The 19,788-nt window shown below is 39.6% G+C and overlaps 1 protein-coding gene across 4 annotated transcripts in view; it reads right to left on the bottom strand.

Moving 5' to 3' along the window:
• Positions 1-19,788, bottom strand: part of LOC147139371 (uncharacterized) — a 69,843-nt gene that overhangs the window by 38,969 nt on the left and 11,086 nt on the right. For 2 of the 4 annotated variants that reach the window (XR_015088578.1, XR_015088577.1), the window contains exon 2: positions 11,935-12,055. The exons of the other annotated variants lie outside the window; for them this stretch is intronic. The gene's annotated coding sequence lies outside the window, so the exon portion shown is untranslated. The remainder of the gene's footprint in view (positions 1-11,934; positions 12,056-19,788) is intronic. 4 annotated transcript variants of the gene reach the window in all.

Consider the following 19,788-nt stretch of genomic DNA (forward strand, 5'->3'; position numbering starts at 1 on the left):
TACTGTTTCAGGAGTTCAACAACAGCCAATGAACAAATTACTTGCGTAAATAGTACCAGCCCTGCATATGGACGATTCGTCAATTGTGTTTGCAGTCACAACCAAACTTGCTAAGATGGTGATTGACGCATTCAACGGCCAATGAAATTCTTCAAAAACAAAAACCCTTGGAAACTCTTTTGAACAAAAACAAACATTGTGCGTAACTTGCGTAACACACACAAGAGATCAAATCAATCTACAACCGTTTTGGTGAGTTTTAAGTTATCTTACCTGTTGTAAATTCCTCATTAGTGCTTTGTTTAAACAGGCATTGCTTTAATGTTTAATTTGTGTGTTTTACACCAGGCATGTTTTTGGGCAGCTAATGGGTCCTTTCTTTACATTGATTTATGCTGGGCATATTGTTGGACAGCTAAAAGTGGCCCTAACGAGAGACGTTTCAAGTCTGTTAGCCGTTAGCAGCAGATGCGCGCCTCTTTGTCGTCGTATACGCGCTGGGATTGAGCTAGTTGTTGAGCTCTGTGGAATGGATTGGAGTGCTATTAAAGCCACGTTGTTCCCTATCACTGTGTCCGGTCACGCTCTTTGATTTGAGTGACTGTGTGGATGAGGCGCTCCGGTGAATCCCCCAAATTCACATACAGTCCTAACTCCGCAACATTACCGTAACTTTCTTGTAATTCTACATGTGTGTCAAATTTTATTATTTTGATTTATATGGACACATTTATTAGCATTATGCGACGGGGACAACTTGGCTCCCGGGGAGAGGAGGGGGGGCGCGTTGTGTAATGTAACGTAAGCATACCATTCAGCCTGTTGTTTAAATTTTAAATGACATGTCTGTTCTTGGTGTTGGATTTTATCAAATACATTTCCTCCCAAAATGCGACTTATACTCCAGTGCGACTTATTCTTTTTTTTCTTCATTATTATGCATTTTATGGCTGGTGCGACTTGTACTCCGGAGCGATTTATAGTCCGGAAAATATCGTATGTTTTTTTTTTCTTTTTAATCTGATGATTTACACATTTACACCCTCATTCAGCATATTTCAGTATTTATCACCACATTAACAGTGTGCCACTAATATAAATGTTAGTTTGAAAAAAATAACATGCATTCTTCTAAATAAGTGTTTTTCATTTTCATTACATTTTTAAAGATAATGTACTTTTTGTAGTAGGATCGGTGTTTTTTTTTTTAATCACTCCAACATGTATTTACTAAAAAAAAATTAGGTTCCTCCTAATAAGAAGGTTTTTTTTTCTAATCCAGGTTTTATGTTTTCCGAGAGGTCCCTGAAGTGCACATGAATGCGATTGGCTCATGATGTTTCGTATGTTCTGTTGTTCGATGTGAAATGCTATTGTTAATTTAGTACAGTTGGCAGCAGTCGTGTCTTAGATTGGCTGTCTTTATTAACATAAAACAAGACAGGTGCATATGTAGAATGTAGTAGAACAATAGATGGTGGAGTCTGGTTAACTGACAAACTGGAGCGGCAGCCGGCAGTGAAATGACGATAAGTACTAGGGATGTTCCGATCAGGTTTTATGACACCGATACAGATACCGATCATGCATGAGTGAGATCGGCCGATACCGATTGCGATCACATGGAATACCTGTATATTTTCGGATTTATTTATGGTGAATGCTATTATGCAATATTATCTGGAAAAAAAACAGCCATATTATTGCCTTAATTTTGACAAAAATCTATATATATTTTAAAAGCATGAGGTAATATAAAACCGTTGCTCGCACAATACAACAATTACTCAGTCACAAAGATAATTGAAAAAACAGCTTTTAGTAACACAGTTTTTGACAGATCTAAAGAATCAGCAGTCTCAAAATACTTAATTATGCAAAAAGTCAAATAAATAACATGCCACCTAAACATCACATGGTTCAGAATATAATCAAATTAGAAAAAATAGTAACATGCAGGCTTGACTCGAACAAACTATTCAATGAGTTCCTAAATTGAAACGACTCAGGAACTTGATTTCTTGTCTTGTGCATAGACAAACTATCTTGTGCATTTGTCAACGAGAAAAAAGTAACGCATCATGCATAACGCATTTTGGAATACATATGCCTCCTTCGAACATTGTCATTAAAAGCAGTACACGAGCAAAAACTCCCTTGTTAGACTCAACATCAACACAGGACTGACATCCGAGTTCCATTCAGCACTTGTAAAACTTAAAAAGGATAATAGGCTTTCTTTTAGGAAACTTTCGATGCGACAATACACTCTCTGGTGGAGCTACGTCTGTGAAGTATTTGCGTACCGGTAGCACGTAGGTAGCGAGGTTTGAAGTGGACGAGCAGACGGCGGAATCCGGTGTCTTCCACCACTGAGAATGGTTGGTCATCAAGTCCGATAAATTTAATTATTTTCCTGGTTATTTGCGTTGCCTTTTGCCCGTCGCGCTGATATGGGTTTGAGTTGGTCAGCATGGGCTGCGTTAGCCGTTTCATTGTTGCTGCTGATTCAATGCAGTGAGCCTCGTAAACTCACCATAGTCTTCCAATTGCTTGTTCTTCAAATGTCGGATGAAGTTGGTTGCATTGAAACTTGTGGCCATGCTCCCCCCGCGAGGTATCTTTTCATGGCATATATTACAAGATGCAAACTACACACAGCACACCGCATGAGCTGCGGGTGATCAGATTATTTGATCGGCAATAAAAGGCTTTGATCCAATGTGCCGATCACGTCATTTTTCACAAAATTATCGGCTGATCATTATCGGTGCCCGATCGATCGGAGCATCCCTAATAAATAGTTTATTTTGCCTTGGTTCTGTTCCGTTTTAATCAGCAATGTTGCTGCAGTGTTAAATGATTATAAATTACTTGATTTAAGACAATAACCTACAAGGTATTCTTTTATCTGAGACATGGCTTGGTACAGATGCTCCAGTTGGAGACATGGCTTGGTACAGATGCTCCAGTTGTTCTCACCGCGGCTTGCCCACCAGGGATGGAAAAAGAAAAGGTGGGACTGCATCAATTTTTAAAAATAGTCTTATCTCAATAGAGATCATTTTTAACAGATATTTATCATTTGAACACCATGCATTTGTTTTTAGCAGTCCCCCTACTATCTGTGTCACTATTTACAGACCTCCCCATCATTCCACTTCTTTTATTCGTGAGTTTTCAGATTTTTTATCGATTTTATATTCCACTTATAGCAGAATTTTAATAACCGGCGATTTTAATCTACATGTTGACGACATCTCGGCCCCACTGTCCAGTGAATTTTTAAATCTTTTAAACTGTATGGATTTTAAACAGCATGTTTCACAGCCAACTCACAACAGAGGTCACACCCTAGACCTGGTCGCAACCTACGACCAGGTCGTAGGTTACGACCAGGTGTGTCCTCTGTTGTTGACTTGGCTGTGTCGGACCATTTTTGCGTGTATTTTAATATCGCCTGTTTTAATCATCAGGCAGCCCCGATGAGAACAGTGAGGAAACGCTACCTGTCTTCTGAGGTGGCTGCAAATTTTATCGAGATTTTAAAGAGTACTCCTGCTGACATTTTACCTGCACCATGTGATTTTATTGTTGACAATTTTAACAAGAATCTTAAATCATCATTAGATTTAGCAGCTCCACTTTTAACCAAAACTATAAAAATAAAGAATGTAACCCCGTGGAAAGATGATGCAGGCAAGACATCAAAAGGAAAATGTAGGAGTGCAGAGAGGAGGTGGAGAAAAACTGAACTTACAGTGCATTATGAAATATTACGTGAACAACTCAAATCCTACAATAAAACAGTCAAACAGGCAATAACTTCCTATTTCTCAAACCTCATCTCAGTTAATAAGAACAACCCCAGATTTCTCTTCTTCACCTTCGATCTTTTAACCAACTCCAATTTTAATAAGTCCCCACAGAGACCAACAGACGCTCTCTGTGAGGACTTTGCAGACCACCTAAGAAATAAAATCGATGACATAAGGTACAGTCTTTTAGCCTGTCAAAACGTAAATTTTAATACACCTGGACAGTTTTGCCCTGGTCGATGCAAGGACACTTGGTCGAGTTTTCTCCCAGGTAAATCCAACAACCATTTTTTGAGGAACAGATTTTAAATATAGTCGATTGCTCTCTTCAGACAGGTGTCTTCCCCGCCGCCTTTAAAACGGCGGTGAAGCCCCTTCTCAAGAAGCGCAATCCGAACCCCAGCGTTTTTAACAATTACAGACCAGTATCCAACTTACCATTTTTAAGTAAGATTTGAGAAAAACTGGTCTTTCTCCAGTTAAATTATTTTTTAAATACAAACAAAATTTTAGAGAAGTATCAATCTGGTTTTAGGATGAACCACAGTACAGAGACAGCCCTTTTAAGGATTTTGAATGATATAAGGTATACCGGAGACGTGAAAAAACTCACAGTCTTGGTGCTACTGGACGTAAGCGCCGCTTTCGATACAGTAGATCACCAAATTTTCTTAAACAGACTTAAAAACCTGGTGGGCATCTCCGGTACTGCTTTTAAATGGTTTTACTCCATTTCTTTGTAAGCATGGATACTTGTTCCTCCAAAACCCATGAAATTAAATGTGGGGTTCCCCAAGGTTCAATTTTCGGTCCAATCCTTTTTAATCTCTATATGTTACCCTTTAGGGATGTCATCAGAAGACACGGTATCAGCTTTCACATTTACGCTGATGACACACAAGTGTACATTAGCGTGTCTCCTGATGACGCAGGACCTATTGATACCCTTTTAAATTGTATGGCAGAGAATTTCCAACAGCTCAATTAGGACAAAACCGAGGTTTTAGTTATCGGCCCTGAAGGCCAGAGAGACACTTTTACCAAAATTACTAGATTTTAAACCCTCACAATGTGTAAAGAACCTGGGCATTATTTCTGACTCTGAGCTCAGTTTTATTCCTCATATTAAAAATGTAACCAAGATGGGTTTTTATCATCTTCAGAATATTGCCAGAGTCCGCCCGTTTCTCTCACAGGCTAATACGGAGGTGCTGATGCATGCTTTTATATCATGTCGTTTAGATTATGGTAACGCCCTGCTCTCTGGTCTCCCCAAAAATAGTATTTCTTCCCTTCAACTACTGCAGAATTCAGCCGCTCGGATGCTGACGAGAACCAGAGGGCGGGAGCATATTAGACCAGTTTTAAAATCGCTGCATTGGCTCCCCGTGTGTTTCGGGATCGATTTTAAGGTACTTTTATTAGTTTATAAATGTTGTAATGGTCTTGGGCCATCTTATTTATCTGACATGCTTTTACCATACCAACCCTCGCGGATCCTGAGGTCCTCTGGCGCCGGCCTTTTAATTATTCCTAGAGTGAGGACCAAAACGCATGGCGAGGCTGCATTCAGCCATTTTGGTCCTCAACTTTGGAATAGCCTGCCAGAGGACGTCAGGTCTGTAGAGACTGTTGATATTTTTAAGGGGAAGCTCAAGACATACCTTTTTAGTTTGGCCTTTAAATAATTGTTCTTAGTCTCTTACTATTTTTATCCAATCTTATTGTTTTATAGTTCTTAGCTCTTTTATTACTTTGTCATTTTAGCTTCGTTGTCATTTTCCTTTAGCTTCATCTAGGTTTTACCGACCGTGTTTCCTCAAGGGCGGCCTCCGCGTTGGGAGGTGTGGCTGCCCTCCCTGCGCCATGCTTAGGGGCTGCCCCGGTTGTCGTGACCCGGGGGTCTTTGAGGTGGTGGTGCTACCCGTGGCCATGGGCTGTCATCCCTCTCAGCATGGACGAGCTCCCCTAGGGTACTCTTTCCTCACATGGTTTCTGTGCCCTGCCATGTCTCTTTTTAGGGTTATATGTGTGTGCGTTTGAGTATGGGTCTGAGTGAGTGAGTGCAAGTGTGCTTGTGGTTGTCTGTCTTTGTGTATACTGCGAGGGAGGGAGGGAAGGTGGGAGCGGGTTCTCTTTTTATGCTGAATTTTGATGTTTTTAATGTACAGCACTTTGAGTTGCATCTTGTGTGTGAAAAGTGCTATATAGATAAAATTTGATTTGATTTTATTTGATTTAAAAGGCACTGTTCGGAAAGAAGCTGCTCAGGTACATACATGTACATTTACAGTTCGTAAGTGTTCTGTAAATGCAGTAAATATACACGTTTTCAACATAGATAGGTGCACCTTATATAAATGTGCGGCTTAGATAAGATTTTTCCAGAATTTTCTATAATAAAAAAAAATAGAGTGGGTGAGGGTTATATAACGGCTTATAGCCCGAAAAACATGGTACATTCAGTAAATGAGGTACCAGCTACGTGCAGGACCGCCTTTACCTACTCCTAAGCCCCGTGGCTAACCATCAAATATAGGCCATCCTCCCCGACTCTAAAGCCCCTATCCCAAACATTTCCAATGGTTGGTAAAGGTAGAAAAATCACGTTAGAGTTCCTTCCAGGTCGTAAATGTTTGCCAAGCATTTTGAACATGTTCAAAATTTCCTGGCAACAAGAAAAATCTGTATAACTGTTGGCGAACATCTGGCGAACGTTTTGCGAACATTTGCAACATTGAACAAACCCTGGCGAAAACTCTGACATGAACAACATTTGCTGCTTTCAAAAACACTGCAACTCTTCGCTGCTCAGTGGTATAAAGGGCTTTTCTGAGATACTCAGTTTTTAACATTGACAAATAGATCATCATGCATATTTAAGCATTTAATACATTTTAACAAATAGAATAGCCAACAAACCAAAATATTTAAACACTACAGTTTTTGTAAGGCAAAAAGTGCATTTCCCAATCACTTTTATTAACTACAGAATGCGTGTGAAATTGCGTGTGAAGGCGAAGGAAGCTGAATGGAAACCATGGGATGCGTTGGAATGAAGTTGAATGACCTTGAAAAAAATCATAAGGGAATCAAGAAAAGAGGAAGTAAGGAAACAATGAAAGAAGAAAGTCAGGGAAAAAAAAGAAGGAAAACAAAGAATAATGGACTCAAAGGAAGGGAGGAAGTAAGGAATCAAGATAGCAAGGAAAACAAGCAAGAAAGAAAACAAAGTAAGAATACAAAATACTACGAAGGAAATGATGAGGCGAAGAAATGAGGAAGAAAGGACACTAAGAAGCAAGGAAGGAAGTTAACAAGGAATCTCGGGAAGGAAGGAAGCTCGGGATGAGAAATCGGGGTCTGTCCCAATAGTTTTGAACAATATGGCCGCTTAATTAGGGACACCTGGGGATGATAAATCGGGGTGTCCCAATACCTTTGAACAACATGGCAGCTTCATTAGGGACAGCTGGGGATGAAAAATCGGGGTGTCCCAATACTTTTGAACAACATGGCCGCTTCTTTAGGGACACCTGGGGTGTCCCAATACTTTTGAACAACCTGCCCAAGATGGCCGCCGCACTGGTGAGCCCTCGGGGTGAGTATCCCCAGTCTAGCTAATGTCCCTGCCCAAGATGGCCGCCGCACTGTGGAGACCAAGGGCCAATAACACTGGTCCACTGGAAATGAATGGTGAAATTGTGTGGCTTTTGTAAGGGTTTTGAATGAGTTGAATGACTTGAATGTGTGGGAAGTAGGAATTTGGGAGCTGTTGAAAAGCTGAATGTGAGCTAAATGAGTTGAATGATTTGAATTTGTGGAAATTGGAATGGTGAAAAATGTGAAAAGTTGATGTGCCAATGGAAATGAATGGTGAATAGTTGAATTTTTGTGGTTTTTTTAAGGGTGAATGAGTTGAATGTGTGGGAAATAAGAATTTGGGGTGTGTTGAAAAGCTTGACCAATATGAGTTGAATGAAATGAATGTTGTGAATTTCAAATAGGTAAATGTAAATGTGAATTGTTGAATATGGCAATGGGAATGAATGATGGAATTTTGTGGGGTTTTTTTTTACGAGTGAATAAGTTGAATTTTTGGGAAGTAGGAATTGTGCCTGTGTTGAAAAGCTTTACCAATGTGAGTTGAATGAGTTGAATCTTGTGAATTTGAAATTGGAATGGTAGAAATGGGAAATGTCGAATATACCATTGGAAATGAATGAGGGTTTTTGGGGTGAAAAACGGGGAATTTGGGGGAAACCGTAAATTTTTTCAATGAAAAAAAGGACCCCCGGATGCCGTGAATTTTTGGAATACATTGAAGTTGGAATGGCGAGAATCGGTTGAAAAAACGTGGAAGGAGAAGTACGCCAAAAAGTGTGAGAAATAAAATAGAAGAAGAAGAATAAAGTTGAATGGTGTAGAATAACATATGTGTGAAGTCCTATATTAAAAATTTTTTTTTTTTTTTTTAACCAAATGACCCGGAAATGGACCGGAAGTGACCCAAATGACCCGGAAATGAACCGGAAGTGGCCCAAATGACCCTGAAATGAGCCGGAAGTGGTCCAAATGACCCGGAAATTAACCGGATGTCTTTTCTTCCCTTCTTATTCATGTCCTCCTCATTCCAGGCTATTCTCTATAATTTGAGGTCATTCAACTTCATTCAACTACATTCAGTATCATTTCAACGCATTCCACAGTTTTTCATAGAGGTCATTCAACTTCATTCAGTATCATTCAACTTCATTCCACTTAATTCTGCTTCATTTCAATTCATTACTTTTCATTCAATTTCATTCTACTTAATTCTGTATCATTCAACTTAATTCAGTATCATTCAACTTCATTCATATCAACTTCATCCCATTGATCTCTACTTCATTTCAATTCATTCCTTTTCATTTAATTTCATTCAACTTCATTCCTCTTAATTCAGAATCATTCAACTTCATTCAGTATCATTCAATTTCATCCAGTATCATTCAACTTAATTCAGTAGCATACAACTTCACTTGAACTACATTCAACTTCATTCCAACGCATTACGCAGTTTTCATTCAGCTTCCTTCACCTTCACACGCAATTTCTCCAGAAATTGCATTCTCTAGTTTGATATGTGCCTGTTATTCATAAATCCGGACCCAGAATCGTCTATGATCGCATCCAATACTAGTTTGAGTCGTTTGGCAAGAGCAATTGCTAATATCTTGTAATCGTTAGTTAAATGACAAATAGGGCGCCAATTATCAAGCAGCAACATATTTTTGGGATTTAGGAATGGGCATAATCAGACCTTCTGTTAACGTAGTAGGGAGCGAATCATAATCAATACTTTCTGTAAATACTTTTAACAAGAAGGGAGCTAACCCTTCTGCGAATGCTTTATAAAACTATTAAATAATTCAGTCTACCCCGGGAGATTTATTAGGTTTTACCCTATTAATTCAGTCTGTAATTTTTTGGAGAGTCAAAGGAGCGTCACAAATCTCTCTATCTGTGTCGTCAATGCTATTCACTTTAATTGAATCTAAGAAAGCACACACAGACATATTACAATACTAAGAAGTGTATAATTTGCTGTAAAAATTTGAGCAGTATATAGCAATTTGTCTGGGATCATCACAGACAACATTATCAATTTTAAATTGCCAGATAGTGTTAATTTTAGAGTTCGATTTTTCTAATCTAAAAAAGTATACCAAATTTCTCCCCCCCTCTTCCATCCATTTTTGCCTTGATCTTACAAAGGCACCTTTTGCTTTAAGCACATATAAAGACATCAAGCTTTTTTTGATATTCAGTGAGTGTTTCTTTTTCATTAACAGAAAGACATGCAGGAGATGTTTGAGAAAGCGGAGACACAATAGAAATGATCTCATTTTCCTCTAACCTTAGTTTGGCTAAATCACTGCTACATTTTCTTACATACTAAGCAAATTCAAATTTCATAAGTTCCCACTTATTACTATAAGTGTCGTCAGTTTGGGCCTCATTCCAGTATTTCAGAATATTTTTTCTAATTTATATTTTTACCTCTTCATTATTCAAAATAGCACTATTCATCTTCCAATATGAGGGATTATGGCAAGCAGAGGGAAACAGAGGGATAAGAATGCGAATAGCTTTGTGATCCCTTAAAGGAGTGGCCGTTGTGTTGTCCTTAAGACTTCTCGATACTAACCAGTAATCAATCCTGGTCTTGAGAAGATTTGTTAGACCATTTAAATACTTTCTCAGTTGGGAATTTTTCTCGCCATATATCAATTAAATAAAATATTTGTATAAGAAGCTTCAAGTAACAATTTACATTACGATTTTGTCTTGAAAGCCATCGATCTAATTTATTATCAAGAGTAGGGATGCTCCAATCGATCGGGCACCGATAATGATCGGCCGATTTTCGGGAAAAATTACATGATCGGAATATTTGATCAGAGCCTTTTATTGCCGATCAAAGAATCCGATCACCCGTAGCTCATGCTTCGCAACCTACAGCCATGAGAGACCAGCCTGCGTGCAGTTTTGCGCCCCCGCCCCTCCCTTCCCCCTCTGCATGCTGCGGAGGTGCACGGCACTAACAAACAGACAAACATGTCTGCTGTGTGGAGCTTGCGCCTTGTAATATATACCATGAAAAGGTAGGTCGCGGAGGGAGCATGGCCAAAAGTTTCAACACAACCAACTTAATCCAACATTTAAAGAACAAGCAATTGGCAAACCATGGTGAGTTTATGAGGCTCACTGCATTGAATAAAGTCAAGGCCGACACAGCAGCAACAATGACACGGCAGCTAACGCAGCCAATGCTGACCAACTCAAACCCACATCACCGCGACAGGCAAAAGCTAACGCAAATAACCAGGAAAATAATGAAATTTACCGGACTTGATGACCAACCATTCTCTGTGGTGGAAGACACTGGATTCCGCCCTCTGCTCGCCCACTTCGAGCCTCGCTACGTGCTACGCGCAAATACTTCACAGACATAGATCTGCCTGAACGAGCTCCACCAGAGAGTGTATTGTCGCATCGAAAGTTTCCTAAAAGAAGGCCTATTAACCTGTTTAAGTTTTACAAGTGTTAATTGGAGCTCGGATGTCAGTCCTGCGTCGATGCTGAGTCTAACAAGGGAGTTTTTTTGCTTGCGTACTGCTTTTAATGACAATGTCCGAAACGAGGCATATTCTAAAAGACAAAATACACGTGGTATTGAGAGCTAATGCACCGAACATGGTGAAAGCTATGACCGATGATAAATGGATGACCAAGTTTGGGGTGTATTGCACGCACGCTGCAGCTTGTTATGCATGATGCGTTACTGTCACAGCGCAGTATAAGTGGCATTATTGCCACAGGGAGACGCATTGTAGGTCACTTGTGGGCAACAGACTCACTATATAATTTTATAATTCACGAAAAGATTAACAGTGACTTTTGTCTATGCACAAGACAATAAACAAACTCGTTCCTGAGTCGTTTGAATTTAGGAACTCATTGAATAGTTTATTCGAGTGAAGCCTGCATGTGACTATTTTTTCTACTTTGATTATATTCTGAACCATACAATGTTTAGGTGGCATGTTATTTATTTGACTTTTTGCATAATTAAGTCTGTTGAGACTGCTGATTGTTTTGATCTGTTAAAAACTGTGTTACTAAAAGCTGGTAAATTTAAGTTTTTCAGTTATCTTTGTGACAGCAACGGTTTTGTATTTTTTCATGCTTTTGAAAATATAGAGAGATTTTGGTCAAAATTATGGCAATAATATGGCGGCTTTTTTCAGATAATATTGCATAATATTATGTGTAATAAATGTAATAAAAGAAAATATATCCAGATATTCCATGTGATCGGAATCGGTATCGGCTGATCTCACTCACGCATGATCGGTATCGGTGTCATAAAACCCAGATCGTAAAATACCCTCGCCAATTAATAGAAAAGCATTTGGGAATTCGTCTAACCATACTAAAAGCTTTTGTACAATCGTATAAAAAAAATCCCTGTTCTCTTCTCTAGTGTTGTATCCATAAACAATTATCAAAATAATTTTGTTAAAGTCTGTTACTTGACATATATCATCAATATCAGAGTGTAGTATGTTACCTGTAAAGTTGTCTTTCAGAGTATCGACCCCTGCTGAATGTTCCGTCCCATGTGACAGCCATATATTGTTTCCCCATTGTGATCTCCAAAAATTGAGATCATTTTTCTGTAGAGTGAGTTTCTTGGAAAAAGAAAGAGTCAGGTTTAAATCGCTTGGCATACAAAAACAAAGCTTTGTTTCCCGTTACCTCTTAGACCCCTGGCATTTAACAAAACAAAATATAGACAATATAACACAAAATCAATAAGACAACTATAAAATAGATAAGTTGCATGAAACTTACCACTAAATATTAGAGTACCACCAAGAACTGTACCAAATACAATAAAAAATGTGTGAAATTCTAAGTTGAAGAAAAAAATCCTTTAAGCACCCTCTTTAACAAAAAACAAAATAAAAAAACAATAGAGACAACTTCAGAGCAGTGAACAAAAGGATGACCCAACCAGCCAAAGTGTATTTGGCATACAAAAACAAAGCTTTGTTTCCCGTTACCTCTTAGACCCCTGGCATTTAACGAAACAAAATATAGACAATATAACACAAAATCAATAAGACAACTACAAAATAGGCAAGCTGCATGAAACTTACCACTAAATATTAGAGTACCGCCAAGAACTGTACCAAATACAATAAAAAATGTGTGAAATTCAAAGTTGAAGAAAAAAATTCTTTAAGCACCCTCTTTAACAAAAAACAAAACAAAAAAACAATAAAGACAACTTCAGAGCAGTGAACAAAAGGATGACCCAGCCAGGCAAAGTGTATTTGATACTCAAAGTGATCATGTCCTCCAACAAAACTGAATCCCAACATCCAAAGAATGTCAAGGTGAAGGAAAAATTTCCCTATTTTCAACAAATCCATGACCCCCAACAAAATAAGCTGCTTTCCTCTTCTTGTGAGCGGCTTCAATCTTTGGCCATAGATTCTTGCGATTTTCTCTGTCGATCTTGCAAAGGTCCTCAGCAAAACACAGGCCGTTGTTGCGTAGGTAATGTATCGGGAGTTCGTAGCAGCCTTCCAAACCGCCACCCTTTGAACCCGAGATGAAAACTGGATAATCACGCTTCTGGGCCTCGTCGCATCCATCGAGCCAAGGCGGTGGATGGTATCGATCACTTCTGGCAGACGCTTTTTATCTTCTGGTGAGACAGCCTGGCAAATTTTAATCACTTCCACACAACTGTTGATTCTCAATTGATTCCGATATGCCGTTGAGTCGCAGATTCCAGCGCAGAGAGTATCTTTCCATGTCAACAATTCTTGCTTCCAAATTGTCAGCACGTTCCTTCTCTTCATCATAAAGCTTCTCAACTTGAGTAACTTTACCTTTCACTGAGTTAACTTCCTCGCAGATGGAGTGAATCTTCTTCTTCATGTCCATAATTACAGCTTTGTTTTCGTGAATCGGTGACTCCAGCTTGTCGGATCTAGTGTTGATCAACCCTGCAAGAGCAGCGACTATACCCGGAGCGTCACTGGAGTTGCTCTCCATAACAGCACCGATGGCGTCGCGTTTGCCTTTTTTTAATGGAGGTGACTTACTTGGGGTAATTGGTACCTCAGTAAACTCGTCTTCATCACCTTCAGTGACAAATCTTTCATTATATTGTCATGATAATTGTCCATGAGAATATTGCTGTTAGCTTTAGCTCCTGTAGCTAAAACTTATTCGCTGTAAGTTGTCACGGCCTTCTCATGACCAGCACGCGTTTTCATTTTATCAACTCCCGAACCTGGCATTTTGCTCACTTCTTCTCTCACAGTCTCAAAGAGTACACATTCAATGCACTATTTTTCCAGAGGCATACTTTCCATATCAATTCACCATAAAAGTAATAACGTTGGTCAGACAACTTGGAAAAACGCATCTTCTCACAGCGCCCCCTGACACATTTACTTCCGTCAACACTACGTCGTGATCGTCTCTTCTTCTGCCCATGTGGGTCACTTTTGGGACGCATATGTTCATATACAAGAGAGCCCGAGGTCGCATTTCTAATGTAATATGAACGCTTACACACACACACAATCTTATTTATTTATTTTTTCCAAAAATCCAAATAGAGCAATGAGACCTGCGGTGTGAAAGTAGTTTTAGTGACTGTGGAGGCAGGGATGTGTTTCCTTCCATTTCACTTGGGGTAAGAAGTTTCAGCGTGTGTGCATGAGCGGAGCTGAATGTGTGTGGGTGTGGAGTGATTGATAAATGAATACCACCTGTGTCTACCTGGAAATGTTTGTTTGCTTAGTATAGAGATAGAGGAGGCAAGGTGCTGATATATCTGTTAACCGCTAGGCTTTGACTAGTAATGGCAAACATTTCAGCCATTAGTTCGAGCAAAGGTTCATTTTTTAAGCTTCCGGTGCACACAAAACCACCTGCTAGCCATGTGTATAATCACAGGCAGCTTTATCTAAACCCCTCCGTGTGATGCACTGATGCATAGATGATTTTCACGTTTGTTTTGATTCTTGAAAATGACAAATTATAAAAAATGTTGACAAAGTGTATAGGCCTAATACAATATATTTATTCTGTGTGGGTAAATGTTTCCCATCCTTTCACATGATAAAGATTGGGATATAGTATTTTTTTCCTTTCCCAGCGAGGTGTTATTGTACTCACTTTCCTTGGAAAACAAACACCTCACCAGTGAATAAAATAAATTAAAAAACGGTGAAAGTTACAATATAAAAACAACAACATCATGTGTTTAAAATGACTCCTCCCACCCATTCCTGCCCGAGGATTGAACCCACATGTCTACTGTCCGCTGAATTGAAAGTCATACACTCAACCACGCAGCAACCACATTACAAAATCTGCAAGCAAAAAACACAGACAACCACACACAAACACGTTTATATTTAAGGAAACAAACTTATGGTCGAAGTTCCGTTTTTCTGTGTAGTAAATTATGAGATCATAATAACTTTGTCAATGGTTCGGGTACAGGAAGGGAAAATAAATCAGTTAACATCGGCCAAATTGCTGATGATTTTCCAGATATTAGAAGGGCTATAATCAGCCGATTTAGGCCCCGTTTACATGGAAATTGAGCCGGCTTAGTTACCTAAAGTAATCCCGTAAACAGGCAAGCGCTTCAAGAAATGCATGCGTTCACATGAAGACGCTAATGACGCTGTTAGGCAGTAATATATATATACCCTAACCCTAACCCTAAGTCTGAAGTGGCGCTGTAGCACAGCCACGGGTAGTCACCAGAGTACAGAAGAAGCCAGAGCACAAAAGAAGAAGACTTTAGTGAAGAAGATTAGGTGCAAAATTAGCCAACACAATGCTTGTATGTGTGTGTCAGTTGTTTTTGTTTGACATTTTTTCTTTGTTTAGTGGCATGTCTGCTTGTGCAGAGCCTGCGTGTGAAAACTGCGTTCGATTGGCAGACGAGGTACGGGCTGGGACCACGTGGGTCGATTGAATATGCAGGACGGAAACTCGAGGACAGAGGGATGATGCCCAGCTCTGCCAAATTGTCAGGTGCGCCGGAGGCATGCCACCTCCCTCTGTCGGAAAGCCCAGCGAGGTGCAACGTGGTCTGCCATATTCCCAAACACGGTAAACTAGACTTGACACGGCATAAAAATGGAGATGCGCCCATTTTTACGCTGCGTGAACCGGCGCTTGTCAACGAAAATAGGGCTCTCAGTCACCATTTGAAGCAAGCGTGTGACAAAAATATGAAAACAATTCTACATAGGATCTTACATGTATATACAATGAACATTTTAATCAAAATAAAAGGTAAAACATTTTTATTAAAAAGATAAAATTTATTTTTACATATAGTCCTACGCATAATTACATATCTATACTGCATACTGTATTTTCCGGACTATAAACCACCGCTTTATATAAGATGCACCAACTCTATTTAAAAAAATAATGCTGATGAAAAAACATATATAAGCCGCACCTATCTATGTTGAGAAATGAGATATTGAAATGAGATATTTACTGTGGGCGGCACGGTGGTCGACTGGTCAGCACGTCCGCCTCACAGTTCAGAGGTCATGGGTTCGATCCCGGCCCCGGCCTCCCTGTGTGGAGTTTGCATGTTCTCCCCGTGCATGCATGGGTTTTCTCCGGGTACTCCGGTTTCCTCCCACATTCCAAAAACATGCATGGTAAGTTGATTGGACTCTCTAAATTGCCCCTAGGTGTGATTGTGAGTGCGGATGTTTGTCTTTCTGTGCCCTGCGATTGGCTGGCAACCAATTCAGGGTGTCCCCCGCCTACTGCCCAAAGACAGCTGGGATAGGCTCCAGCACGCCCCGCGATCCTTGTGGGGATAAGCGGTATAGATAATGGATGGATGGATATTTACAGAACGATTTTGAAATGTAAATGTATATGTATGTACCTGAACAGATTCTTTCCTAACAGTGCCTTTTAACATGGAAGCAACTTTGCTGATTAAAACGGAACAAAACCAAGAGAAAATAACCAGTATTTATCTTCATTTCACTGCCCGCTGCCACTCAAGTTTGTCAGTTAACATCCACCTTTTATTGCTGTGATTCCGCATACCACCTAATTTATAACCTAGTGCATAGCGCCCTCGGCTGTTGAACTCCTACACCTGCAGTCACATCCTGTTAATCCATTAAGGCTGGGAGCGCAAAACCGCGTTTCTTCCACCACAGCAGGGAGCGCAGTTGTGTCTTTCTACCCTTAAAGCCTGGAGAGCGTATTCATCATTTACCTTTTTTTCATCCAATTCTCTTAACCAATGAAATGCATCAGAAAACGACACGTGACGTTGTCGTGACCCCGCGGAGCATGTTCCGGAATTCTTTCGAGTCATAATGGCGGACGCCATCAATCGCAGGAGCTCTGAAATGAGTAACGGCAGTGATATAGATGACATGCCTGCGGACTTTGAACCAATCGAACGTGATATATGGTTAAGATATGTTTGTAGACAATGACAATATCAACGCCTTTGTAAAAGAATAGAGGATGGTAGTTACCACTCGATTTTATTGAATTAACAATAGTGCTTTTCTTGCACTGACACTTAATTTTTATATCTTCGATTGAAACAGTAAATATTAATAAACTTGGGCCTGTGTGAAAGCCACATGTCTGGTGTAACCCAGTAGAGAAACCGTTATATTTTATTTCAATGCACCATTTTACTTTGAAAAACATTTATTTTGGTAAGAGGAAGTGTGCATCTAGTACCTTACTTAATTTCCCTTGTGTAATGTCACTTAGGTGATAATGACTTTCTAATTGGACAAAGTCAAGTTGTCCCGCCTACTCGAGACGCCTTCTCGAGTTCACCTTGTTTTTCCTTTTTTTTCCGCTTGGATGCCCAACTGAAAGGTTGCGTGACAATTTCTTATGAGTGCTACTGCTAATATACCGTCTCGGTGAGTGAGAAACATATTAGAGTCGAAGTAAATGTGACCAATATTCAAATGCTAATTGGGAAATGTTTTATTTTAAAAGTGTGAATCCTAGCGGGGACTGAGTGTCCATGACAGTCCGACCGTGTTCATACTAGAACGTCGTCTTGGTGAGTCGCCATGTGCTACGACGTAAAAATGATAATGCTAGGCTAACGCGAAGCTAACGTTAAGCTAATGCTAATCGCGAGTGTTAATATACTGCTTATTTGCTGTAAGAAACTTGATTGTACTTGTCTAAAGATATTTCTAAAGCAAGGTTTAGGTTGACAAATGAATGTGTAAATATGTTTTTGGTGAATTATATGACATTTAGATGTTGAATGCTCATTTTGATGTAATGTGAGTTTAAAGTGGAATATTGAATTACTCAACTACCCGTTGGTAATACAATTATTTCTTGATTAAAATGATTGATACATGTTAATCATAAAACATAGGGTTGATAAGGAATTGAAGATAAATAGAGAAATATGTTATTGTTATTGCATTGGTTAATATCATGTGTAACAATGATATTTTGGAAAACATGCATGTATGTATATGAATAACTGTTTTTGAATGTGATATTTGAATGCAGTATTTGAGAAATTGAGAACTACTGTGAAGCTATAGCGACTGATAAGACTGTAAATTGATAATACTTTTATTAGCTACATACAATAATACAATTATTGTTATGCAGGCTAGGTTTTTTACCTTGGTACAGACATTGTACAAGAAGATTTGAGAAGATTCATTATCATTCGATGGAGATGGCGAGCCTGTGCCCAGAACCCCAACTGAGATAAGAAAACCTTCTTCACTACCCTTTGAGAAACATCACGTGGTAACAAACCCAACTACCACTATTACACCACTTCTTCAAGGACTACCTAAGACTACGAAAGAGGACACTGACTGACTGACTTAAAGACTGAATATTACTGAGCTCAGTAGGACTCTGGTATTATTTTTTACAATTGTGAACTATGGTACCACATGTATATAGATGCCGGCTGTTAAGTTGTAAATAGTTTTGTTGTTTACATTTAATACATTTATTTTTGTTGCTCAATTCTGTCTCCAGCTATTTCATTTGCACACCTGCCCTTACCACTATTGTAGCCTTCGAGAATCTAGAATCTGGTCACCCTACTCATCTCCTATTGTTGTGGTGAGGAAGCGGAACAATGATGTGCGTCTATGTATAGACTTCCGCAAACTTAACTTGCAAACAGTTAAGGACTCGTATGCCCTTCCAAACCTGGAGGAGACCTTTTCAGCACTTTCGGGATCCAAGTGGTTTACAGTCCTTGATCTTAAATCTGGCTATTACCAGATTGAGGTTGAAGAAGCAGACAAAGAGAAAACAGCTTTTGTAACTCCACTTGGATTCTGGGAATTCAACCGGATGCCCCAAGGTGTAACCAACGCACCAAGCACCTTTCAACGATTAATGGAGCGTTGTGTTGGTGACATGAATTTGAAGGAAGTACTTGTATTTTTAGATGATTTGATCATCTTTTCAAGAACTCTTGAAGAACACGAACAACGTCTCATGCAAGTACTTCAACGTCTCAAAGAGTATGGACTGAAATTATCACCTGAAAAATGCAAATTTTGTCAAACAACAGTGCGGTACCTTGGTCATGTTATATCAGAGAACGGTGTCGAGACAGATCCCGAAAAGATTCAAGCCTTAAAAACCTGGCCAAGACCCACAAACCTCAAAGAGTTTAGGTCATTTTTAGGTTTCTCTGGCTACTATAGACGTTTCATAAAGGGATACTCATCTATAGTGCGGCCGCTTAATGATCTGACTCGAGGGTACCCACCAGTTTGCAAAAAGCCCAAAGTGAAAGGATTAGATCAGACTTATCATGATCCAAAACTGCCATTTTCAAGCCGATGGACACCTAACTGTCAAAGAGCTTTTGATTCCATCATTGAAAAGCTGACAACAACCCCAATCTTAGGTTTTGCAGACCCAAAGCTACCCTATTTGCTCCATACCGACGCCAGTACAACGGCCTTAGGTGCAGCACTCTATCAAGAACAGGAGGGTCAGCTTCGGGCCATAGCCTTTGCCAGTCGTGGGTTATCCAGAAGTGAAGCACGCTATCCAGCTCATAAGCTAGAGTTTTTAGCGCTCAAATGGTCAGTGACGGAAAAGTTTCACGATTATTTGTATGGTGGTGACTTTACTGTTGTGACAGATAGTAACCCACTCACATACATATTAACCTCTGCTAAATTAGACGCCACAGGATACAGGTGGCTTGCAGCTCTGTCAAACTACAACTTTAAACTGCAGTACAGAGCAGGCAAGCGGAATTGTGATGCTGATGGGCTCTCCAGACGTTCCCATGGAGATCTTGTGAATGATGCACAGTCAAGGAAAGAGCAAGAACGAGTGAGCCAGTTTGTTGAAC

This window comes from Filicampus tigris, chromosome 11 (assembly GCF_054856515.1).
Source record: "Filicampus tigris isolate MCC_2025a chromosome 11, RoL_Ftig_1.0, whole genome shotgun sequence".
NCBI classification, from domain to species: domain Eukaryota; kingdom Metazoa; phylum Chordata; class Actinopteri; order Syngnathiformes; family Syngnathidae; genus Filicampus; species Filicampus tigris.